The sequence below is a fragment of the Lepisosteus oculatus genome, chromosome 10 (assembly GCF_040954835.1).
Source record: "Lepisosteus oculatus isolate fLepOcu1 chromosome 10, fLepOcu1.hap2, whole genome shotgun sequence".
Classification (NCBI taxonomy): domain Eukaryota; kingdom Metazoa; phylum Chordata; class Actinopteri; order Semionotiformes; family Lepisosteidae; genus Lepisosteus; species Lepisosteus oculatus.
Genome location: NC_090705.1, coordinates 7,451,239 through 7,466,969, shown reverse-complemented (window position 1 = coordinate 7,466,969; position 15,731 = coordinate 7,451,239).

The following is a 15,731-nucleotide window of genomic DNA, read 5'->3' as shown; positions in this document are numbered from 1 at the left end:
CTCTCCTTAGCTTTCAGCCAAGCGGGTTAAGCCAAATTTGAGCGAAACACTCCATAATCCTGCGCTTAATTCTTGGGTGTTGTTATTCCTAGTTAAAGTGGAGTTATTACAGAAGTTATATCAGAAATTCGGGGGAAGGTTAGATCCTAATCTCATGCACTTCCTTATTGCCTACGGATATAAGTCTTGCACCCAAGATTCCCTTCCCAATCCCCCCGTCTCCCCATCTACACCCTTGCAGCAGCTCCCCAGTTCATTCCTCGCAATAGTGAGGAGGTGTTCGGGCAGCCGATCCTCTGGGATAAGTTGCCATTCCTTTAGCTAGGTGAGCCTTTCCAAAGTACTTCATACTGGAAATATTTGTTTCTCTCTCTCATTCAGTATGATCTAACCCGGGTACAGAACATTGAGAATGTAAAACTGGGGAGTTGTGAGATTATACACTCTGTTAATTAATCACAGCTAATCACAAAATCCAGAGAGTCGTGAAGTGATGAGAAAAGTTTAACATTTACAGATAGAAACAGAATGGTTATTAATTAACAGACTGCTATTGTTTGTATTTCGCTCAGGTAACAGTAAAGATATACTGTAAGAGCAACAGCTGGAACAATATTATGGTTTGCTGCTAAGCTAAGGGATAAGGGTTTGCTTTGCTGGTCCTCTGGCTGAACCCAATGTGATCTCATTATTTATACCTCTGAGGTCACCACAGCTGGATCATAAAACAAGTGTGATCCATTAATGATGGTTAAGCCCCCTCAAAATTAACTTCAGTCCTTCTCTGGCACTGCCACTGGTGAATTAAGCCAGCTTGTAAGTATAATGCTCATAAAATTAGATAGAAAGTTGTGGACTAGTTAAAAAGAGAGGATCCAAAATGCATTTTCTCTGGCAGATTATTATAAAAAGCAGAAAAAAGAAGCCTTTTTCATTGTCAGATACACAGATTGAGAAGCTGCAGTGACACTGTAAATTAAAATCTCAGTTTTATCTGTAGAGATTAACCTACAGCACTTGTACAGTATCATGTTTGTTTTTTGTGTTTGTTACACTTCCAAAAAAATACAAGGCAAAACTACAATAAACTACAATATTATAAAAATAATGTTAGAGCTATGTATAGCAGCCATATCACCCTGCATCTCACAACTGGCAGCCCACTGAAGCTCAGCAGGTGTGAGCCTGGTCAGTACCTGGATGGGAGACCTCCTGGGAAAAACTAAGGTTGCTGCTGTAAGAGGTGTTAGTGGGGCCAGCAGGGGGCGCTCACCCTGCAGTCCATGTGGGTCCTAATGCCCCAGAATAGTGACGGGGACACTAAACTGTAAACAGGCTCCGTCCTTCAGATGAGACGTAAAACCGAGGTCCTGACCCTATGTGGTCATTAAAAATCCCAGGGCGTTTCTTGAAAAGAGTAGGGGTGTACCCCGGCATCCTGGCCAAATTTCCCATTGGCCCTTACCAATCATGGCCTCCTAATAATCCCCCTCTATGAATTGTCTACATTACTCTGCTCTCCTCCCCACTGATATCTGATGTGTGGTGAACGTTCTGGCGCACTATGGCTGCCGTCGCATCATCCAGGTGGATGTTGCACATTGGTGGTGGAGGGGAGTCCCCATTACCTGTAAAGTGCTTTGGGTGGAGTGTCCAGAAAAGCGCTATATAAGTGTAAGCAATTATTATTATTAAATTATTATTTTTTCTGGAAGCTGAAGAATTGGATGTCCTCTCTGCTGGGTGAGACTTGAGAAAGCCCTTCATACCATGGTAGCAATTGCTATAACTTCATGTACTTCATGCACATGTTGTGTGCTGCTATCTACATGGGCATGATTATTACCCTTTGAGAAAAATGCAAAACGCTAAGATAATCGACTTTCAGTGCAGAACCAGCACCTTTGGGTGAAAGAAGAGGAATTAGAAAAGCTGATGAATCTTCTTTTCTAAAGGAGTGAACATACTTAACCAAGTGTCAGAAGAACAGGTTTCTGTTCATTCTATTAAGAGACAATGACAATACCCAAATACTGTCAAAGGAGTACCTTTCAGCAATGAACTACTTTTGCGTGGGAGAATCCCAGAAACCTTTGCTGATGGTAGCAAAAGTTCCAGATTCAACTTCATCCCTTACCATCTCCCGTTCTTTGGATACCTCCCAGTCTTTGGATATCTTAGAACTCCAAGGTATCCAAAGACTGGAAAATCAAAAATGTAGATGGTAAGCACACAGTTCAATCATTTTAACTGTCATGACGTTCAGAACAAAACTGTTAAAGGGCATTTTAACATTCTAGATCAACACAAATCTTGTCAACTGCGACTGAGCAAAAGGGCCTTCTCTGTTTCTTATATTCAAAGTCAGCGGTGAGCCATTCTGCCATTTCTCGAAGCACGTCAGACATGCACTGATCTTTTCCATTTGAAAAAAATAAAATATGAGCTGCACTGGGGACAAACACCATAAGGACTCTGACATGGGAGCAATTGCAGCATTAAAGATTATAATATTTTCCTCCTGAGAGATAATGTATGATACAGTATATTTCTATTTTCTAAAAATATGAGCAACAGATTGATGTTTTTTCTGCTCTTCAGCAACCACCCGTTTGCTCTACTTACCCCCAGGGCCAGCGCTAATTCTCTTCTACCATCTGTGTCGCTGTGAAAACAAAATCCATTGTTAATAAGAGACTTATCTTATGAAATGACTGGAAATAGAAACCAAATTGTTTCTATTGCAATCGACTAGTGGCGGATAAAAAGAAAGCAAAATAGTGTACAGCCAAAAATGGATCATCTGGGTACTTGGCACTGGTCTCTGGCAATTCATCCAATTTGAGTGAACACTGTGTTTTTCTGCTGTCTTGGGCTCTTTTCCTGGGTTTCAGTGCAGGAAAACATTGAAATGAGAACTTTTGCCTGGTCTCTTTTTTAGGTGCCCTTCCAAAATTGGGTAAAACTTACTAGCAAAAACGTCAGGCTGTGCAGTGCACTCTGTATACTGTTTTTCTAGCAGTTATCAGTCTTTCTTGATGTACAGTACATGCTGAGAGTTGTAAGGAGTATAAAGTGTTTTTTCTATCATTAAAACAGTGGACAGTAGCAACAGCAATCAGAAGTGGGGATTAGCACAAAAATGTAATTTCACCAAGTTCTGTTCTAGGCACTACTGTATTATGTTAATATCGTATATTGTATATTAACAATATTTTAAAAATTAATCAAATTTCCTTAGCAGTTGTTAACTCTCAAATCCAATTCTCTCTCTCCCATACTACTCCACAGGACACGGTACATAGGAATTTACTGGTTTTCATCTTAATTTTGAATAAAATTCAGCAAGCGCTCTGGAAAGTGCATCTTCTGCTACACCCTAATGAAACAAGATTCATGCCAGTCAATTAAAACAAGTCAAAGTGCTCCCTTGATAATGATCACACATTTTTTACCATGCTTTAAAGAACATAACATGCACCGCGGTATCTGCTATAATGGTATTGATCATTCTGTTGTTTCTAAACTTGGAACCTAGTGGAGGATATCTGGGCACAGATGTGTGCTTACATGGCTGAATTAATACAATTGGATAGTAAACTTAAATGAGTGGAGACAACATACATTGTATTTATTTTTTGAAAACAAGTGGATTCACAGTTGTTCACAGAAAATTAAAGAAGCCACATCACCTTGCTCAGTATGGACAGTATTGTGGATATATTAAATAGATTGTACCCCACCTGGTGCCAGGACCAACAATAACCGATAAAGCTACACCATGATTTCTAAATATTTAAGCAGAATTTTGTATTTCTTTAACATTTCAAACTTATATTAATAATTTACCTGACAATGGCCTGGTGTCCTCCTTGTGGGTGTTGCTTCCCAGGATAGACTCCAGCTCCCCCAGAATTTGAAGAAGAGATTAGAAAGTGGAAGGATGGATTTTTAACTTCCACCTAAAGTCAATTTAAGGCATGGTTTCCTTTATCTCAACAAGTGTCATTGCTTCTCTGGGTGTATACTAGTTCAAATATCTACCCATCCCAACTTTCTTTGCAACTGTTCTTTCTGCACAAAACTGGAATAAGCTTCTTGGCCGGGTCATCACTGCAAATGAGAGTATGTTCTCCGTACACCTATCTTGTTGAATAAAGATTTATACATAACTTACAAAAGGTGGTACCACTAAACTGCTAATATAAATCTATATGACATCACATTTGAAATGGAAATAAACTGAGATTTTATCTAAAAATGATGAAGCCTGTGATAAGTCAGGGAGCAATTTTCCATATGTACTACCCTGACTAAAAACTCATAAAGGACTAGAGTGTTTTGGTTACAATGACAGTTTGTTTTTTTGGGAGCTGCCAAAGAAAATAGCTTAAACCTGAGATAAAGGAAGTGGTTCGAAAATGACCAGAACTTGACCAGAGAACTGATAAGACAAGTTTGAACTTAGCATCCCCTAGCAGAAACCCAGGAGGCAGAGATTTGTTTTTAAACGAGAAAATGTCTCCATGATGAACACTGTCTCAGGCTTACAATGAGCAATTTCGTGACAAACCGGAGTTGCAGTGGAAGATTTAGAGATTAGATAGAAAGCTCAATTGCATAAATAAGATCCTAGTTAAATAGCACGATGCTATCGTAGCGCAGAAAGAACACTCAATGCAAAGTTTTTTTTAAATCTCAGGCTTTTACAGGAAGCCTTAAAATTTACAACAAAAAAACTTCTTATCTGAATTACAAGAGAAAAGCAGAGAACAGCAACATCAGAACAACTGCTTCCTAATGAGAACAAATAATAATGATTTGTCACGATAGGCTATAGAATACAGAAAGCCGTGGAAAACAAACTACAGCAGGGAGATTGCTCTGCAGGTGAAGCTCTAAGGTATAAAGACTACTAACAGGTATGGAACTGTGTATCAAAATTGTCACATAGGAAATGAAGGGCCCAGTGGACCAGAGAGGAAACTGTGAGTATTGTTTCAGATGGGAGGGGAGTCTCAAGTACACTTCACATCAAGCCTTCATGTGATCACGAAAACTGCTACCACCCACACATGTATATATGAAAGAGCTCCAGTAGACTGGCTTACTCAATGGTGTTGATTCCCGTCTACACCCAGTCAAGCCAATATTGACGCCATTCTGCGTTGAAGGTTGAAGAGCAGATCGCTGACAATGTTAATTACAGCTAATGAAAAACTAAAACACACACTAAGACAAAGTATACCTTTTCTAAGGCTGCTGCTGTCCTTCACAAAAAAAGGCCTGTGAGACGCGAGGAACAATCTCATCCGGCACAACATCAATTGGGGAGCGAGGGAGCTGGAGGAGAGGATCCTGGCGGCCCTCAGGAGGAGGATGGGAAGGACTTTGGGCCCTGTACAGGGATTAAAGGACAATAGCAAGTGGTAGGGTTTGGAGGGACTCTCATAATAGTGCAAATCCGCCCATACTTGCAAGGACTGAGAACGGACATTTGCCGCCGTTACGCCGTTGTTTTTATTACGTAGAGTGTTGATATGTGTGAGATGTTCCCTTTGAGATGTTTTTTTTTCGGAATAAAGTATATTTTATAAGAAAAAAAAATGCCTTTTCTAAGAAGCTACCATCGATACTAAAAGAATATAGGCATTCAAATGAGCTGTTTAACATGGAATTAAATTGAAATTGCTAACACACTTTCATTCTTGGGCAGCGCAAGGCTTTATTACTACTCAGTTTGCACAAAACACCTTGCTTTTGCTCAGCCTGACAAATGTTATCTTTTCCCACCTTGATGAACTACTACAAAAACAACTCATATTAGCCAGCCATTCAGGAAGATGCAAAAGCTGCTAACATATCTCAAATACTTCACTCTTTAATTAAAATACAGTTTCCCTTAACAGCATGTCTCAGAATCAAAAGGTAAGTAATCTGATGTACCAGAAAAAAAATTCAAAGGTTTATAATATACATACTGTAGTTAGATGCTCTTGTGAGTACAAGAAATAATTTTATTTAATTTTAATGTTTTATTATGGTCTTTAAAGGTCATACTAAAATGAGCATCTCAGTTTTCTGAGGTAAACTGAATCAGGGTTTAAAACTTTGTTTTTTTAGAATGTAACATGAAAAAAAACAAAACCTTGCTTTCTAATAACGGGAATGAATAAAACCCATACTCCCGTGGCCAGAATACCCAAAACTGAATCATAAAAATCCCCTGAGCCACACAATCCTGCCCATAAACCTCTTCAGGTTTTACACTGGGGGTCTGGCCTCTTCAGAAATAAAAGCCTGGTATTTTGTTTAAGACTCACTGCTCAGCTCATTGGTATCTAAGCAACAGATTCCAAAACAATGGGTCCACACAGCCATCCCAGACGTGTGAAAATGCAGAAGGATGGACAGCTTTGAAATATGTTTTCCTCCTCTGCTCTCCCTTGTTTATCAAGACCTCAGAGCTCAGACCAGTCGGTATGACCATGTTAGGCAGCTGAGAGTGCATACTACCACACTTAAAAGGAGAGAAGTTTACAGTATATTTCAATATTCATATGTGTTAATTGTAATAAACAGTTGGGAACAGCCTGCTAGAATTTGCAAAATGTTTCACTTGATTTATTGTTTTATTTAATACCTGGGTTGAATGTTTACCTTTTTGAGTCTGGTCATGTCCGAAGATGAAAAGCAGAATAATTGGAGATGCTTGCCAACTGCCCATTATATGAAGCCAGTGTGAAACACAAGAAAGAAATGCATCCACACAGGCTGATCCTGCAGTCAGCACACAACACAAATATCACTTCATGCTGTCAGCTGGCTGTGAGATTTACACTGTGAACACTGTTCAGTCACTTTTGAATGAACACTTTTGCTCCATCTCCTGAGCTAAATTGTTATGCCAAGATTACATTTTGTTGTACATTTGCTTATGTACCTATATACTATTAATATACTTACATGGTACTGTTATCAGTGATCTTTTTACTTCTGACAAATGGAAAACTAATATTTTCATTTTTTAATGCTCATAAATGATCCTGGACAGAGATAATTCTTAACACTTTAATCTGCTATAGTACAATGTGAAAGCTTAATTGCAACAACAAAAGCTTCATTCCATTGTGGGACATTATCAGACAATTTGTGGAACATTTGGATCTTATTTGATTTGGATTTGCAGTCAATTTGTTTACCATCCAAAAGACAATCATAAATTGCTTCTGTCTCCTTTCCATCTGATGTGCAGAAAGGGTTGTGTTAGAACGGTACTACTCTGACAAATCTCCTTTTTCTTCTAGGTGATGCATTAAGTCAATTCTATAACTCATTTTAATGTATTAAAAAAGGTTTCACCAGCACTGTGAAAACAAGCTCCAGTGTACCTTAAGGAACTGTCTGTCTTTGTACCTTGTGCTGCATTTCTATGGCTACAAAACCATGATCTTTCTGAACAAAATGTACAGTTATTTTTTCCTAACATGGGAAACACAGAATTCTTTAACTACTCTTGAAAATGTGTGATTTAAATGAGTATGGCTGAGAAACATTTGTTTGCGATTATGTGACATTCAGAGTCTGAGAGCATTACATACTGTATATCACAAGGTCTGTTTTGTCACAGCTCTGTTTGAGTTGGTATTTCAAGATGAGAATGTATGCATTTCTCATTTCAAGATGAGAATGTATGCATTTCTCATTATTACATACAGCATCCATTTATTATCCATTTTTTCTACTTCACAGGCAGCTAATGGAAATGTAACTATTTAGTGTGATTTGTCTTCTTTTATTTTCAGACATCTTTCCAGTTTACAGTAGAATATTTTGAGACAATATGATCACGGAAAATAAAATACAGATGACCATGTTAAAAACATCTGAACAATTAAAAGTATAATCACTCCTGAATGAAAGCTTGACTGATAGATGCCTTTAAATCTGTTTACTGTAATTCCTATAAAAAGCCCCTGTTGTCTGTTGAGGTCTCACAGTGGCCTGAGCAGCATCATGATTTCTGAGCGCCTCCAGAGAACTTACAGAATGCTCTTATTAATGAGTGCAACCACCTGTTTGACATGGAATTGTACATTTGTCTTCTGTGTGCTGCACCAGGGCTGTTAGATAAAGAGGTTTAGTCATTCCTCTCATAGGCAGTACTGTATGTCACAGCAGCAGCAATGTGCCAGGCTAAATGCTGGCTGTATTGATTCTCCCTTTTCCCTTTGAGACCGAATGAACAAAAAAACACCTTTGTAAATACCCAAGTGGAGACAGAAGACTGATAGTGTTTAATAATTTCAAGGCCTGATCACTCCATCTGGTGTTTTGATGGCCAAGCCACTTTAATTCACTGTGTTTACTATGATGGTCAATTTTAATTACATACAGATGGCAAATGTGATTTTTAAATGGATAAATAACAGCAGGAGGTTTAGTCAGAAATGTGGAGATTACAAAAATTGCCATATGCCCTAAATAACTCCTTACTCGTTGCCTTATTTTAACACTGCGACGTAGATATTCTAAAAACTTGTTCTTCCCTGCAGTTTTCTCAGGGGAGCTGCAGAGAAAGTAGGGTTGTTTTAGAGAGTGAAGTCTAAGACAGCCACGATAATGTTAGTAGTAAACACAGGCAATGATAGGCATAGGAACTGATAGTAGTTCTTCAAGAAACTGAAGAAAACCTTTGCACATCTGATCTCTTTTGAATAATGACCCACTTAAAAAAGTACAGGGGGCTTTGATAGCATTTTTCTCTTGCTTTATATTTGTACATTTGTTGACTAACTGCTGTTTAATAATCGTAGCAGCTAAATATTCTAGTCCGGGAATATCCTCATGTCTTCTGGTTAACATTTCAACTGAAACCTGATAGTCTGCATCTTCAAGCTCTTGAATTGAACTATTGTTTTGCAGATTTAAAACAGTTGCAGTTCTTAAACAGTAGAACAAATTTAGAAATTAGGAGGAGTCCTGTGATAGATGCTGAGTTTTACATGGATCCGCCTTCATACACAGCCCGTAACACTATCCTTCAGTATAAAACTCATTTAACCAATCAACCAACATGATGAGTAGAATGAATTCTAATAATCATCCAAATACCATGGCACAAATCTTCCTGTATACAATATATCAAGATGGCCGCATGACCGCCACTTTGTTCTCTGGCTGTCTTTGGATCCACTCCATTGATTGAATTGAAACTTAGAAGATCTAAACCTGCATCAGATGTGCATGTAACATGCTGCACTGACTATTTTTACACCCACAGCAGATCACTATGACCCATACCGCCAATGGCTCTCCTAAAAAGTTGGCCGGTGAACTCCATACTTGGTAGGCCTCATTCCTGTTTCCCCTTAGTTAACTCACAGCTTAAAAGCCTTCAAATCTGCCTTGAGATTTCTAGTCAAATAATTATAATTTTATGGTAAGGAATAGGTGTGTTTGGAAGTGTAACATTGAGCTTGAGGTGCTTGTTGAAAATATCTTTTGTTTACAGCAGTGTCTACTGGGTAGACAGTGCATCTGTCAGAGAGGTTAGGTACTTTGTATAAACAGGTAGAGCTCCTGCCTACAAGCTAAATCTCCTTTTGTGTCTTTCTGTTTCAAGTCATTCGTTTTGATTTTATTACCAGCCCAACATGTTTACATACGCCAGAGTTTTGCCTGGACCTTGAAGTTAGATCTGTGTATGCTGGCATTATGGGCGAAGACGTTCTTCAGCCATCCATTTTGTAAGATCAGGTAGGGAGCTGCGTCAGCGTGTGTAGGTGCAAAGGAACAGGTAAAGGTTTATGCCAGGCTGAAAGGAAGAAAAAAAAGAGAAGAAGGCTCCACAGCCTAATCGTCACGTCTTTTTCCTTTCCCTTTCATCTTGTAAGATGATTGGCCACATGGCACATGCAAGAAAGTTCCTCTTTCAGAAGAAGGGATCAGGAAACCTACGCAAATCGTTCATCCCTGTGCTTTTTTAAAAAGACGTAAATGTCTCCAAAACAAAGTATTTGGGAACTTAAATCAACACTCCGTAAGATCTGAGACTGCGTTGGCAATTAAATATAACTGTAGGACAGGCTATTTATTGCGAGTATCGTTCTTGATGGCAGGATTATTCCGGAGTCTGTAGGTGCAGTGTAAATTTATGCAATGATGAATGGTCGATTAATGCTTTTAGCAACAAGTACTTAAATCACAAAGAGGTTGTAAACTTCGGACATTCTGAGCTGCTACATTATTTGAATTCACAGAAACGTCCGATGTAACTGTTCAATACAAATATATACATATATTATTGCAGAAGATGGACTTGTACCATTTATAATAATATAATGTCATTACACTTGATGAAAACTAACATTTCTGAGCCTTTTTAGTATGGCCTCTCTTCTAAGTCATGGAGAAAACAGCTAAGATGAAGATGACCTAATTCTGGCACAAACATCACCAAAATGTTCCATGAGGTCACTGGAAAAGTGTAAACCAGCCATAGAAAAGATTGAGCACTTTGGAGACAGACCAAAGACCAATGAGGTTCTGTATACTCTACATTGTTATTGTACTGTGTGAAAGTACGATAGATTTTATTGTTCCATGGTTTACTGAACTTTATTTAAATTTATTGAAGAATAATTTCTGCATGTCTAACTGAAATTTAATTCACCAAAGTTTTCATTATGAAACAGGGCTTTAAATGTATTACAATGTACAGTAGACTCACTTTTCAAGGTTAACATTTACAAATAAATGCAGCAGAACATGGTAGTAGTAAATATATTCACAAAATATTCCAAGCCCAGTTAATGATTAGACTAAAAGATTTACCTTTAATGAAGCAGTTTAGAGCATCTTAATAATTCACACAGTGAAAGAATATCTTTAAGAAGACTACTGAAGGCCTTACCACTGAGGCGATCCTAATGAGGCTTGTTCAGGGAAAGTTAAATTACATTTATCTCAGCAGCATTTGGGCTCACTGACAAATCATATAGTTTGGGATGGAGCCAGAGATACCTGCTAGGAAATGCTACTGTAAGTCCCTGGTGCTTCCTCCAGAAAGAATCTCTGCCTGAAGCAGAGTAAAAGTATAATCTCTACAATCTGTAAAGGATTGTAATTACCCTCCCTATCCAGTGTAGCAAGATTGAATTATTTCCATATTTTCTGCGTCTGTTCCATCAGCGATATACTATATACTCAGGACAGGGATCTTCAAAAATTAAGCAGAACTGGATTCTAATTGATGGAGGAGTGTAAATGTTACAAAATGTATTTAATTTGCTATACTACAGCTTCCCTGTGTGGACTGGCACAGTAAGTGTACAGAATCAGCCCTGGAGAGCACCAGCTTTTGGGTTTAGCAGAATAGGCTCCTTCTGTGTTATGATGCTTTGCTCCCAAAGGCAGCTCTGTCTGGAAGCTCGAACCAGGGTGCCTTTTTTTTAGGGTGTCAGAAATGAAGACGAATCTGTAAACCTATCTGAAGTTTATTAATTAAGAGTTAATAAGACTAGTCCCCACTCGCGGGGTCTAGCTGACTTTGCACATGCAGTTGGTTCTCTATTGTTGGACTGTGCCCTCTCCAGGTCCTTGTGGAGTCCAAATTCTGTCAGCCCAGCTGGAGCAGGACAGAGTGGTTGATGGGTCCCAGCAGCAGGCCTGGGGAATTTCAGGCTCTGCAGTCTCCAACACGGGCTTCTTTAAGGCCGAACAACAAGGAAAAGAGCCAAAATACTTAGGTATGAAGAGTGATTGAGCTGATCTCTTTAATAATAAGACTTCCCCCTTGTTTACTGAAAGTATATTTGTTGTGTTGCTTCATCTAATTTGGTTTGTGAAAAAGTACAGAAACTTCTTGTCTTATTTGTGCTGTATGATGCTGATGCATGGATATTATTATGTTTACTTCTATAGATTATGTATAGATTAAAGGAGAAGTTGTTTGTCCACATTTAAAGAGGGTTCATTTTCTATAAATAATGTTTTTTTTTCTTGCTTGGAACTGGAGGGTTCCCAGGCCTTGGAGACAGATGGCAAATGGCAAATGTTTGTTAAAGATGAGAAAAGCATTTTTTTTTCGATATATCAAGTTGTAAAAGGGAGGAGGAGCATTAGTCACTATTTAGTCACCAGGACCGTTTTTTACTTTTGTGGGTATTCCACAGTGAATTTCATACAGGTTCCTCAAACTTGCCTATCAATCAATCATCTTTTAATACTCTACAAGACAGACAGTAGGCACTCTAAGTTGGTTTGGTTGGACATGGTTAAAGTCAATCCAGTGAGGAATCATAAGAACATAAGATAGATAGATACTTTATTGATCCCGTGAGGGAAATTGCAGTGCAACAGCAGCTTAACACACACAACACAGCCACAGTGTAACAAATTATACAATAATAATAATAATAGTACAATACATACAATACAATCAGTACAGTGAGGGGTGCACTAAAAGAGTTACTCACAGTCCGGACACACAAAGAACAAACTAGAACAGAGCAGTACACAGAAAAATCGTATCACACATACGAATATAAATATTGTAACGCTTACGGCCGACAAGCACTGTGTGTAAGAGCCGGCGTACCAGAGCGGGTGACGTCACCGCCCTTCCCTGTGATAGCAGGACCACAGCTACTGGGCTGTGGAGAGATCTCTCTTTGGCTCACGGGGCTAGGTCGCTGCAGAGAGACGCGGAAGTCCCGGTTCGAGCCTCCAGTCGGGATGGGGCCGACCAGATGCGGCAAGGGCGCCCGCCTGAGCCCCCGTTGCGTTACAATATAGATGTAAATATAGATATAGATATAAATGTATTGCACAGGTCCCTGGAATATATTGCACAAAAAACGGTTGTAAATGGGAAAAGAAAAGAAAGGTTTATAAAGAAGGTTTATAAAGGAGAGGAGGCTATTTGGCCCATCAAGCCTATTTGGTTGTTAGTAATCTATTGAGCCATGGATCTCATCCACATTGCTTCTACAACGTGGCTGGGCAGCTCATTCCACACTCCTACAACCCTTTGCACTGAGAAGTGCCTCCTGTTCTCAGGTTTGGTTTTAATGCAGTCCCATGGTTGACTTTCTGTCCTCATTACTGAACTGCGATTGATGAAGAGAAAGACTAGATCAAAGTATTTCTATACGTGCTGAGATGAGGGTTTTCTGGAAATAAAAACAATTACAGGCCGATAATCTTCACCTGATATTGGCATGCCAGTGGTTATGGCACGTTCCTGCTAAAACCAAGTTATATAGCCAGTTGTAGAAGCAGAGTTGAGGTTTCAAAGGAAGAGATCTGCTGTAGGACTCTTGATATTTTGCTGTGGCTGTCCTTATGCCTTCGAGACTCAGCTGAGACACAAAGTTTCAAAACCAGGCACTCTTTTTAATGAGCATAGAGAATCAAGACCTCAGTTTTACATTTCAACCTTAGGATGGCACCTTTTTTAAAGTATAGTGTCTCCCTACTGATCCTACTAACACCTTTTCCAGCAGCAAGCTTAGCTTTTCCTAACCGGCAACCCACTGAAGCTCAGCAGGTGTGAGCCTAGTCACAACCTGGGAAAACCTAAGGCTGCTGTTAGTGAGGCCAGCAGGGGGCACTCACCCTGTGGTCTATGTGGGTCCTAATAATAATAATAATAATAATAATAATAATAATAATAATTGCTTATATATATATTATATAGCGCTTTTCTGGACACTCCACTCAAAGCACTTTACAGGTAATGGGGACTCCCCTCCATCACCACCAGTGTGCAGCCTCACCTGGATGATGCGCCAGCAGCCATAGTGCGCCAGAACGCTCCCCACACATCAGCTCTCAGTGGGGGGGGACAACAGAGTGATGAAGCCCGTTCATAGATGGGGATTATTAGGAGGCCATGACTGGTTAGGGCCAATGGGAAATTTGGTTACACCCCTACTCTTTTCGAGAAACGCCCTGGGATTTTTAATGACCACAGAGAGTCAGGACCTCGGTTTTACGTCTCATCTGAAGGATGGTGCCTGTTTACAGTATAGTGTCCCCGTCACTATACTGGGGCATTAGGACCCACATGGACCGCAGGGTGAGCGCCCCCTGCTGGCTCCACTAACACCTCTTCCAGCAGCAACCTTAGTTTTTCCCAGGAGGTCTCCCATCCAGGTACTGACCAGGCTCACATCTGCTGAGCTTCAGTGTGTTGCCAGTTGTGAGTTGCAGAGTGATATGGCTGCTGGCTAATGCCCCCCATATAGTGATGGGGACACTATACTGTAAAAAGGCACTGTCCTTCGGATGAGACGTAAAACCGAGGTCCTGACTCTCTGTGCTAATTAAAAATCCCAGGGTGTTTCTTGAAAAGAGTAGGGGTATTATCCCAGCTTCCTGGACAAATTTCCCAGTGGCCTTTACCAATCATGGCCTCTTAATAATCCACATCTATGAATTGGCTCCATCACTCCTCCCCACTGATAGCTGAGGTGGTGCTGCACATTGGTGGTGGTGGAGGGGAGTCCCCATTATCTGTAAAGTGCTTTGAGTGGAGTGTCAAGAAAAGCACTATATAAGTGTAAGGAATTATTTTAGATTCTATCCATTATCATAAAGCTGTATATTCCATTTGAGATTTGAAGCCCAATTTGGCTGAATTTAAGCTTTTGGCTGCCACCTAGTGATTTTAGTTATTAATACAGTCAATTTAACAATTGTTGCAAGAGCTTAAGAGAAATAAACCTGGCTTTAAAATGTGCTGGTATTTGTAGCACTAAAGAATTAGTCACAAGAAGAACAGGAAACACATAAGTCCCCAGTTAGTGCATCAAAAATGATCAAATGAAGAACATTTTTTTCCCCAAGAAAAATGCTAAATTCTGTTTGCTTTCTTTATTTAAACTTCTATTGTTCAATTCAGAAAACTTGTTCACCACCTTTTTATCTAATCTTTAATCTATGAAATCTATGAAAAGGTTTCATAAGTAATTAAGAAATAATCATTGCCTTCTGTTATAATTATATTTTAATTTCAAAAGGACATACTCTTGTTACAGAATTCTATAACATCTTAGTGTTACAATACTAAAAATAACATGCTTGAGAACATAATTTATGTCTATGACATTCAATTTGTTTATCCATATAAAGATGAAAATGTATCCCTTTATCATCATTTAAAATCCCACAAATTAAACTTGGTTTAAAATTGCAAGTTTTTTAATTGCAAAGATTAGGCCCAATAGACAATTCTAACATTTATGACATTCCTTGGTGAAAAAGTACAGCCTCTTAGGATTTTATGGTATAACATATTTAGTTTTATCTGACCTTCACCTTGGTGAAGAAGGCCACTTTCACACCACCTGTATTCTCAGTTTTAAAAGCATTTCCGGATGACTTCTGCTTGTGTTAAAATCCTGATCTTTTAACAATAGATCACATTTGTTTGTGCTTTTTCTTGCCTCTCTCCATTTCTATATTATGTAAATGCCCACATACTGTAACATCTACTTACTGTAATTCGTCCTTATTTTCAGAGTGTTTGTATTAATAGTTTATTTTTGCTACTTACAATACATGCATTATTGCCAACATTAAATGTCAGGTGTTAGCCCAGTTTTGTGTTTGGCTCCAATGTTTTGAATTTCATTTGCCTGAATCTACACTATTTGCTTAATCCTCCTGTTTTGATGCAGCAGTTTCCACTTGTGTGCTCTGCTTTGTGTTTAAAAGTTTATTCT